Source organism: Eutrigla gurnardus, assembly GCF_963514095.1.
Source record: "Eutrigla gurnardus genome assembly, chromosome: 1".
Taxonomy (NCBI): Eukaryota; Metazoa; Chordata; class Actinopteri; order Perciformes; family Triglidae; genus Eutrigla; species Eutrigla gurnardus.
The window spans coordinates 22,188,991-22,199,967 of NC_139915.1; positions in this window are offsets into that span (position 1 = coordinate 22,188,991).

Consider the following 10,977-nt stretch of genomic DNA (forward strand, 5'->3'; position numbering starts at 1 on the left):
GTGCAGCAGCCATCACGCGTGAACGTGCGCGTGAACGCGTGACCATTATAAGTCAATGAGGAAACTACATTACACGTCAGGCGCTGTGTGCTGCACAGGCGTCAAAGCACGCGGGTGTGACGCGTTCAGTTGATAGTTGCGCAAGTAATATGAAACGATTCTGACGCCATACGCACGCACGCACGCACGCACGCACACGCGCACACACACACACACACACACACACACACACACACACACACTACACCCCACGTGAACCCCTTTCAGACTGAATAAAGGTGTCTCCTCTTCTCACCTCTTTCCTGCGCTTATGTGCCTCTCCCCAACGTGAACCACACTTTTTGATACAAAATGTATCATATCTTCACACAGACAACCTATATAAAGCTTTATTTGTGTACTGCTGTCATTTTACTCTGAACACAATGAGTAGGCGCCTGATCAGATGATTTTCTGCCAGGGAGAGGCTCTTGACCTTTTTTTTCAAACTGATGAAGAAGGGATTGAAGTCGAACCGGAAATAGAGGAGGATGTCTCAGAAATAGAAGACAACATTGATCCTGATTTTGACCCAGACCATTGTGAGACCGACCAGTCAACAGATGGTGAGGAAGAGGCACCTGAGGAAGAGGAACCTGGGGAAGAGGCACCTGAGGAAGAGGAACCTGAGTAAGAGGCACCTGTGGAAGACACACCTGGGGAAGAGGCACCTGAGATGATATTCCAGTCCAAGGATGGCAACATGCTCTGGTATTCATCCACCCAGGACAGAGGAGGCAGAGCAAGAGTTTAGGATATTGTTAGGATGACGCCAGTGCCAACACGGAACGCAACATCTCATGTGGATGACATCAAGTCCAGCTTCCAACTCTTTTTACCAGAGTCCATTATGGAAATTATACTGATGACAAACCTGGAGGGGAGGCGTGTGTTTGCAGACACATGGAAAGCATTGAACCAGGTAGACCTCCAAGCCTACATGGGTCTGTTGATTTTAGCAGGAGTATATCGGTCCAACAATGAGGCTACAAAAAGTCTGTGGGATGCGGAGTCAGGGAGGCCTATATTCTGGTCAACTACGTCCCTGCAACACTTTCATGTCCACTCACGGGTTATCCGATTTGATGACAGAACTTCCCAACCTTTCCGACCTTGCCTATGTTTGCAAGGCGCATTCCGACCTGATTGCAAAATGCCAATCCTGTGTGTGAAGACACACACACGCACACACACACACACACACACACACACACACACACACACACACACACACACACACACACACACAACATGGATGATGTGTTCATGCTGATGTTCTGATGTTTTGTGAATTTGGTCTCTGTTTTGATTTTTTTTTTTTTTACAATACACACATTTTGGAATAAAGTGTACAATTTCAATATTCACTGCAGTTATTCATGTAAACCAGTAGTCTGAGACATTGTTAACAGCTTAAAGGGGAGTAAAATAACATTTGGTGATGATCAGGGGTTTTTGTGTTAATGTAAGAGCAGTTAAAACAGGCCGGTCAAATTTGACCGGGAACACTAAAGTAAGGGGGGAGAAACGAACACGACACAAAGGTTAAACTTGCAAAAGCATTGTTTTGCACTTATTTGATGTTTGGACGCCATTTTGTGTTGAAAGACAGTGGACTCACACTGACACGAAAGAATATCCACTCCAGAGTGCTTTTATGACTTAAATGTGTTGATATCGGTGGGACATTGAAGAATGCAGCTTATTTGACAACTGACACTGCAATAGTGGTTAAAACGCATGTTACCTGCAAATAACAGCTTAAAAGCCTCTTTCCTGCGTGAAACAGCTATTTCCGTCTTTTTGCCCACATTAAACTTGCAAAAGCATTGTTTTGCACTTATTTGATGTTTGGACGCCATTTTGTGTTGAAAGACAGCGGACTCACACTGACACGAAAGAATATCCACTCCAGAGTGCTTTTATGACTTAAATGTGTTGATATCGGTGGGACATTGAAGAATGCAGCTTATTTGACAACTGACACTGCAATAGTGGTTAAAACGCATGTTACCTGCAAATAACAGCTTAAAAGCCTCTTTCCTGCGTGAAACAGCTATTTCCGGCTTTTTGCCCACATTAAACTTGCAAAAGCATTGTTTTGCACTTATTTGATGTTTGGACGCCATTTTGTGTTGAAAGACAGTGGACTCACACTGAAACGAAAGAATATCCACTCCAGAGTGCTTTTATGACTTAAATGTGTTGATATCGGTGGGACATTGAAGAATGCAGCTTATTTGACAACTGACACTGCAGTAGTGGTTAAAACGCATGTTACCTGCAAATAACAGCTTAAAAGCCTCTTTCCTGCGTGAAACAGCTATTTCCGGCTTTTTGCCCACATTAAACTTGCAAAAGCATTGTTTTGCACTTATTTGATGTTTGGACGCCATTTTGTGTTGAAAGACAGTGGACTCACACTGACACGAAAGAATATCCACTCCAGAGTGCTTTTATGACTTAAATGTGTTGATATCGGTGGGACATTAAAGAATGCAGCTTATTTGACCACTGACACTGCAATAGTGGTTAAAACGCATGTTACCTGCAAATAACAGCTTAAAAGCCTCTTTCCTGCGTGAAACAGCTATTTCCGTCTTTTTGCCCACATTAAACTTGCAAAAGCATTGTTTTGCACTTATTTGATGTTTGGACGCCATTTTGTGTTGAAAGACAGTGGACTCACACTGACACGAAAGAATATCCACTCCAGAGTGCTTTTATGACTTAAATGTGTTGATATCGGTGGGACATTGAAGAATGCAGCTTATTTGACAACTGACACTGCAAAAGTGGTTAAAACGCATGTTACCTGCAAATAACAGCTTAAAAGCCTCTTTCCTGCGTGAAACAGCTATTTCCGGCTTTTTGACCACATTAAACTTGCAAAAGCATTGTTTTGCACTTATTTGATGTTTGGACGCCATTTTGTGTTGAAAGACAGTGGACTCACACTGACACGAAAGAATATCCACTCCAGAGTGCTTTTATGACTTAAATGTGTTGATATCGGTGGGACATTGAAGAATGCAGCTTATTTGACAACTGACACTGCAGTAGTGGTTAAAACGCATGTTACCTGCAAATAACAGCTTAAAAGCCTCTTTCCTGCGTGAAACAGCTATTTCCGGCTTTTTGCCCACATTAAACTTGCAAAAGCATTGTTTTGCACTTATTTGATGTTTGGACGCCATTTTGTGTTGAAAGACAGTGGACTCACACTGACACGAAAGAATATCCACTCCAGAGTGCTTTTATGACTTAAATGTGTTGATATCGGTGGGACATTGAAGAATGCAGCTTATTTGACCACTGACACTGCAATAGTGGTTAAAACGCATGTTACCTGCAAATAACAGCTTAAAAGCCTCTTTCCTGCGTGAAACAGCTATTTCCGGCTTTTTGCCCACATTAAACTTGCAAAAGCATTGTTTTGCACTTATTTGATGTTTGGACGCCATTTTGTGTTGAAAGACAGTGGACTCACACTGACACGAAAGAATATCCACTCCAGAGTGCTTTTATGACTTAAATGTGTTGATATCGGTGGGCCATTGAAGAATGCAGCTTATTTGACAACTGACACTGCAAAAGTGGTTAAAACGCATGTTACCTGCAAATAACAGCTTAAAAGCCTCTTTCCTGCGTGAAACAGCTATTTCCGGCTTTTTGCCCACATTAAACTTGCAAAAGCATTGTTTTGCACTTATTTGATGTTTGGACGCCATTTTGTGTTGAAAGACAGTGGACTCACACTGACACGAAAGAATATCCACTCCAGAGTGCTTTTATGACTTAAATGTGTTGATATCGGTGGGACATTGAAGAATGCAGCTTATTTGACAACTGACACTGCAATAGTGGTTAAAACGCATGGTACCTGCAAATAACAGCTTAAAAGCCTCTTTCCTGCGTGAAACAGCTATTTCCGGCTTTTTGCCCACATTAAACTTGCAAAAGCATTGTTTTGCACTTATTTGATGTTTGGACGCCATTTTGTGTTGAAAGACAGTGGACTCACACTGACACGAAAGAATATCCACTCCAGAGTGCTTTTATGACTTAAATGTGTTGATATCGGTGGGACATTGAAGAATGCAGCTTATTTGACCACTGACACTGCAATAGTGGTTAAAACGCATGTTACCTGCAAATAACAGCTTAAAAGCCTCTTTCCTGCGTGAAACAGCTATTTCCGTCTTTTTGCCCACATTAAACTTGCAAAAGCATTGTTTTGCACTTATTTGATGTTTGGACGCCATTTTGTGTTGAAAGACAGTGGACTCACACTGACACGAAAGAATATCCACTCCAGAGTGCTTTTATGACTTAAATGTGTTGATATCGGTGGGCCATTGAAGAATGCAGCTTATTTGACAACTGACACTGCAAAAGTGCACTGCAAAAACAGCCCTTCTAGAAAGAAGTAAAATATTCTCATATTCAATCAAATTATCTTGTATCAAGCAAAAAAATCTGCCAATGGGGTAAGCTTTTTTTGCTTGACAAGCAATTCTTAAAATAAGCCCAAATTTCTTAGCTCCGAAAGACTAAAATGAGACTTTAAACTAGACAGAAAATCTTAAACTAATCCAAATTCTTCTAAAACAAGCAATGAAAAAAACACTAATTCAAGATTAAATTACTCAAAATTAGAATTTTTTGATTTACTCATTTAAGAAATTACACCTTAATCTGGGATTGATAATGAGCATAAAAGTAGTTAAAATAAGACATAATTTCTTAAAACAGCATAACAAATATAAAAGTGATGTCTTAAATCAAGATACCAAAACTTTCTCAGTTACTTTTTTTTTTTTTTTTTTTTTTATGGCTGGAGTGCCATGCAAGCCTTTTTTATTTTTATTATGAGAGAGACAGTGTGGAAAGGGGAGATAGAGGGGGAAGACATGCGCGAAAGAGATTGCCGGGCCAGGAGTCGAACCACTGATTTCCGCGTCGAGGCTGAGCCTCCGTACATGGGGCGGCTGCCTCATCCACTGCACCACCGGCTGAGCCTCCGTACATGGGGCGGCTGCCTTATCCACTGCGCCACCGACCGCGATAATTTTTTTTATTAACTTTGCAATACAATTGCTCAATTCAACATCCCAAAAAAAAAGGGCACTTCTGCATTCCAGATCCATCATAATCAAACAGATTGAAAAGCCAGTTTTGATTTGAACCTCACTATCAAAATAATTATACATCAGTTATTGTAGCAGCATAGCAACTAAACATCATGTTGCAGCTGGTTTGCAGCATAATATCCCATATGGTTTTCAATCTCACCAAGCAACTGTCCTGTAATGAAAATGATAATATTAATAATAAAAACTTTTGTCCTTGTTTCATGGCATTCTTGAATTGAGATGTTGTGCAAATGGTCTTACTCTTAAAATAAGGCAAATAATCTTGGTGCCCCGCTGGGTTTGATCGTAAAACATTTTTATACTCTTTTTCTGGTTCATTCTAGCTCAAAATTAGCTGGAATATCTTATCAAGAAAAAGTAAGGCATACTTTCTTAAAATGAGATATTTTTTCTAATGCAAAACTTGCTTGACAAGATTAATATTCTTTTTGGACAAAAAATAAGACTTATTTTCTTGATACAAGGCTTTTTTTACTTTCTTGAAATTCCATTTTTGCAGTGTGGTTAAAACGCATGTTACCTGCAAATAACAGCTTAAAAGCCTCTTTCCTGTGTGAAACAGCTATTTCCGGCTTTTTGCCCACATTAAACTTGCAAAAGCATTGTTTTGCACTTATTTGATGTTTGGACGCCATTTTGTGTTGAAAGACAGTGGACTCACACTGACACGAAAGAATATCCACTCCAGAGTGCTTTTATGACTTAAATGTGTTGATATCGGTGGGACATTGAAGAATGCAGCTTATTTGACAACTGACACTGCAAAAGTGGTTAAAACGCATGTTACCTGCAAATAACAGCTTAAAAGCCTCTTTCCTGCGTGAAACAGCTATTTCCGGCTTTTTTCCCACATTAAACTTGCAAAAGCATTGTTTTGCACTTATTTGATGTTTGGACGCCATTTTGTGTTGAAAGACAGTGGACTCACACTGACATGAAAGAATATCCACTCCAGAGTGCTTTTATGACTTAAATGTGTTGATATCGGTGGGACATTGAAGAATGCAGCTTATTTGACAACTGACACTGCAGTAGTGGTTAAAACGCATGTTACCTGCAAATAACAGCTTAAAAGCCTCTTTCCTGCGTGAAACAGCTATTTCCGGCTTTTTGCCCACATTAAACTTGCAAAAGCATTGTTTTGCACTTATTTGATGTTTGGACGCCATTTTGTGTTGAAAGACAGTGGACTCACACTGACACGAAAGAATATCCACTCCAGAGTGCTTTTATGACTTAAATGTGTTGATATCGGTGGGACATTGAAGAATGCAGCTTATTTGACAACTGACACTGCAAAAGTGGTTAAAACGCATGTTACCTGCAAATAACAGCTTAAAAGCCTCTTCCCTGCGTGAAACAGCTATTACAGCCTTTTCCCCACATTAAACTTGTAAAAGCATTGTTTTGCACTTATTTGATGTTTAGACGCCATTTTGTGTTCAAAGACACTGGAATCACATTGAAACGAAAGAAGATCCACTCCAGAGTGCTGTTATGACTTAAATGTGTTGATCTCGGTGGGACATTGAAGAATGCAGCTTATTTGACAACTGACACTGCAATAGTGGTTAAAACGCATGTTACCTGCAAATAACAGCTTAAAAGCCTCTTCCCTGCGTGAAACAGCTATTACAGCCTTTTCCCCACATTAAACTTGTAAAAGCATTGTTTTGCACTTATTTGATGTTTAGACGCCGTCTTGTGTTCAAAGACACTGGAATCACATTGAAACGAAAGAAGATCCACTCCAGAGTGCTGTTATGACTTAAATGTGTTGATCTCGGTGGGACATTGAAGAATGCAGCTTATTTGACAACTGACACTGCAATAGTGGTTAAAACGCATGTTACCTGCAAATAACAGCTTAAAAGCCTCTTTCCTGCGTGAAACAGCTATTTCCGGCTTTTTGCCCACATTAAACTTGCAAAAGCATTGTTTTGCACTTATTTGATGTTTGGACGCCATTTTGTGTTGAAAGACAGTGGACTCACACTGACACGAAAGAATATCCACTCCAGAGTGCTTTTATGACTTAAATGTGTTGATATCGGTGGGACATTGAAGAATGCAGCTTATTTGACAACTGACACTGCAAAAGTGGTTAAAACGCATGTTACCTGCAAATAACAGCTTAAAAGCCTCTTTCCTGCGTGAAACAGCTATTTCCGGCTTTTTTCCCACATTAAACTTGCAAAAGCATTGTTTTGCACTTATTTGATGTTTGGACGCCATTTTGTGTTGAAAGACAGTGGACTCACACTGACACGAAAGAATATCCACTCCAGAGTGCTTTTATGACTTAAATGTGTTGATATCGGTGGGACATTGAAGAATGCAGCTTATTTGACAACTGACACTGCAGTAGTGGTTAAAACGCATGTTACCTGCAAATAACAGCTTAAAAGCCTCTTTCCTGCGTGAAACAGCTATTTCCGGCTTTTTGCCCACATTAAACTTGCAAAAGCATTGTTTTGCACTTATTTGATGTTTGGACGCCATTTTGTGTTGAAAGACAGTGGAATCACATTGAAACGAAAGAAGATCCACTCCAGAGTGCTGTTATGACTTAAATGTGTTGATCTCGGTGGGACATTGAAGAATGCAGCTTATTTGACAACTGACACTGCAATAGTGGTTAAAACGCATGTTACCTGCAAATAACAGCTTAAAAGCCTCTTCCCTGCGTGAAACAGCTATTACAGCCTTTTCCCCACATTAAACTTGTAAAAGCATTGTTTTGCACTTATTTGATGTTTAGACGCCATTTTGTGTTCAAAGACACTGGAATCACACTGACACGAAAGAATATCCACTCCAGAGTGCTTTTATGACTTAAATGTGTTGATATCGGTGGGACATTGAAGAATGCAGCTTATTTGACCACTGACACTGCAATAGTGGTTAAAACGCATGTTACCTGCAAATAACAGCTTAAAAGCCTCTTTCCTGCGTGAAACAGCTATTTCCGGTTTTTTCCCACATTAAACTTGCAAAAGCATTGTTTTGCACTTATTTGGTGTTTGGACGCCATTTTGTGTTGAAAGACAGTGGACTCACACTGACACGAAAGAATATCCACTCCAGAATGCTTTTATGACTTAAATGTGTTGATATCGGTGGGACATTGAAGAATGCAGCTTATTTGACAACTGACACTGCAATAGTGGTTAAAACGCATGTTACCTGCAAATAACAGCTTAAAAGCCTCTTTCCTGCGTGAAACAGCTATTTCCGGCTTTTTGCCCACATTAAACTTGCAAAAGCATTGTTTTGCACTTATTTGATGTTTGGACGCCATTTTGTGTTGAAAGACAGTGGACTCACACTGACACGAAAGAATATCCACTCCAGAGTGCTTTTATGACTTAAATGTGTTGATATCGGTGGGACATTGAAGAATGCAGCTTATTTGACAACTGACACTGCAATAGTGGTTAAAACGCATGTTACCTGCAAATAACAGCTTAAAAGCCTCTTTCCTGCGTGAAACAGCTATTTCCGGCTTTTTGCCCACATTAAACTTGCAAAAGCATTGTTTTGCACTTATTTGATGTTTGGACGCCATTTTGTGTTGAAAGACAGTGGACTCACACTGAAACGAAAGAATATCCACTCCAGAGTGCTGTTATGACTTAAATGTGTTGATCTCGGTGGGACATTGAAGAATGCAGCTTATTTGACAACTGACACGGCAATAGTGGTTAAAACGCATGGTACCTGCAAATAACAGCTTAAAAGCCTCTTCCCTGCGTGAAACAGCTATTACAGCCTTTTCCCCACATTAAACTTGTAAAAGCATTGTTTTGCACTTATTTGATGTTTAGACGCCATTTTGTGTTCAAAGACACTGGAATCACATTGAAACGAAAGAAGATCCACTCCAGAGTGCTTTTATGACTTAAATGTGTTGATCTCGGTGGGACATTGAAGAATGCAGCTTATTTGACAACTGACACTGCAATAGTGGTTAAAACGCATGGTACCTGCAAATAACAGCTTAAAAGCCTCTTTCCTGCGTGAAACAGCTATTTCCGGCTTTTTGCCCACATTAAACTTGCAAAAGCATTGTTTTGCACTTATTTGATGTTTGGACGCCATTTTGTGTTGAAAGACAGTGGACTCACACTGAAACGAAAGAATATCCACTCCAGAGTGCTGTTATGACTTAAATGTGTTGATCTCGGTGGGACATTGAAGAATGCAGCTTATTTGACAACTGACACTGCAAAAGTGGTTAAAACGCATGTTACCTGCAAATAACAGCTTAAAAGCCTCTTTCCTGCGTGAAACAGCTATTTCCAGCTTTTTGCCCACATTAAACTTGCAAAAGCATTGTTTTGCACTTATTTGATGTTTGGACGCCATTTTGTGTTGAAAGACAGTGGACTCACACTGAAACGAAAGAATATCCACTCCAGAGTGCTGTTATGACTTAAATGTGTTGATCTCGGTGGGACATTGAAGAATGCAGCTTATTTGACAACTGACACGGCAATAGTGGTTAAAACGCATGGTACCTGCAAATAACAGCTTAAAAGCCTCTTCCCTGCGTGAAACAGCTATTACAGCCTTTTCCCCACATTAAACTTGTAAAAGCATTGTTTTGCACTTATTTGATGTTTAGACGCCATTTTGTGTTCAAAGACACTGGAATCACATTGAAACGAAAGAAGATCCACTCCAGAGTGCTTTTATGACTTAAATGTGTTGATCTCGGTGGGACATTGAAGAATGCAGCTTATTTGACAACTGACACTGCAATAGTGGTTAAAACGCATGGTACCTGCAAATAACAGCTTAAAAGCCTCTTTCCTGCGTGAAACAGCTATTTCCGGCTTTTTGCCCACATTAAACTTGCAAAAGCATTGTTTTGCACTTATTTGATGTTTGGACGCCATTTTGTGTTGAAAGACAGTGGACTCACACTGAAACGAAAGAATATCCACTCCAGAGTGCTGTTATGACTTAAATGTGTTGATCTCGGTGGGACATTGAAGAATGCAGCTTATTTGACAACTGACACTGCAAAAGTGGTTAAAACGCATGTTACCTGCAAATAACAGCTTAAAAGCCTCTTTCCTGCGTGAAACAGCTATTTCCAGCTTTTTGCCCACATTAAACTTGTAAAAGCATTGTTTTGCACTTATTTTATGTTTGGACGCCATTTTGTGTTGAAAGACAGTGGACTCACACTGAAACGAAAGAATATCCACTCCAGAGTGCTGTTATGACTTAAATGTGTTGATCTCGGTGGGACATTGAAGAATGCAGCTTATTTGACAACTGACACGGCAATAGCGGTTAAAACGCATGGTACCTGCAAATAACAGCTTAAAAGCCTCTTCCCTGCGTGAAACAGCTATTACAGCCTTTTCCCCACATTAAACTTGTAAAAGCATTGTTTTGCACTTATTTGATGTTTAGACGCCATTTTGTGTTCAAAGACACTGGAATCACATTGAAACGAAAGAAGATCCACTCCAGAGTGCTGTTATGACTTAAATGTGTTGATCTCGGTGGGACATTGAAGAATGCAGCTTATTTGACAACTGACACGGCAATAGTGGTTAAAACGCATGGTACCTGCAAATAACAGCTTAAAAGCCTCTTTCCTGCGTGAAACAGCTATTTCCGGCTTTTCCCCACATTGAACTTGTAAAAGCATTGTTTTGCACTTATTTGATGTTTGGACGCCATTTTGTGTTGAAAGACAGTGGACTCACACTGACACGAAAGAATATCCACTCCAGAGTGCTTTTATGACTTAAATGTGTTGATA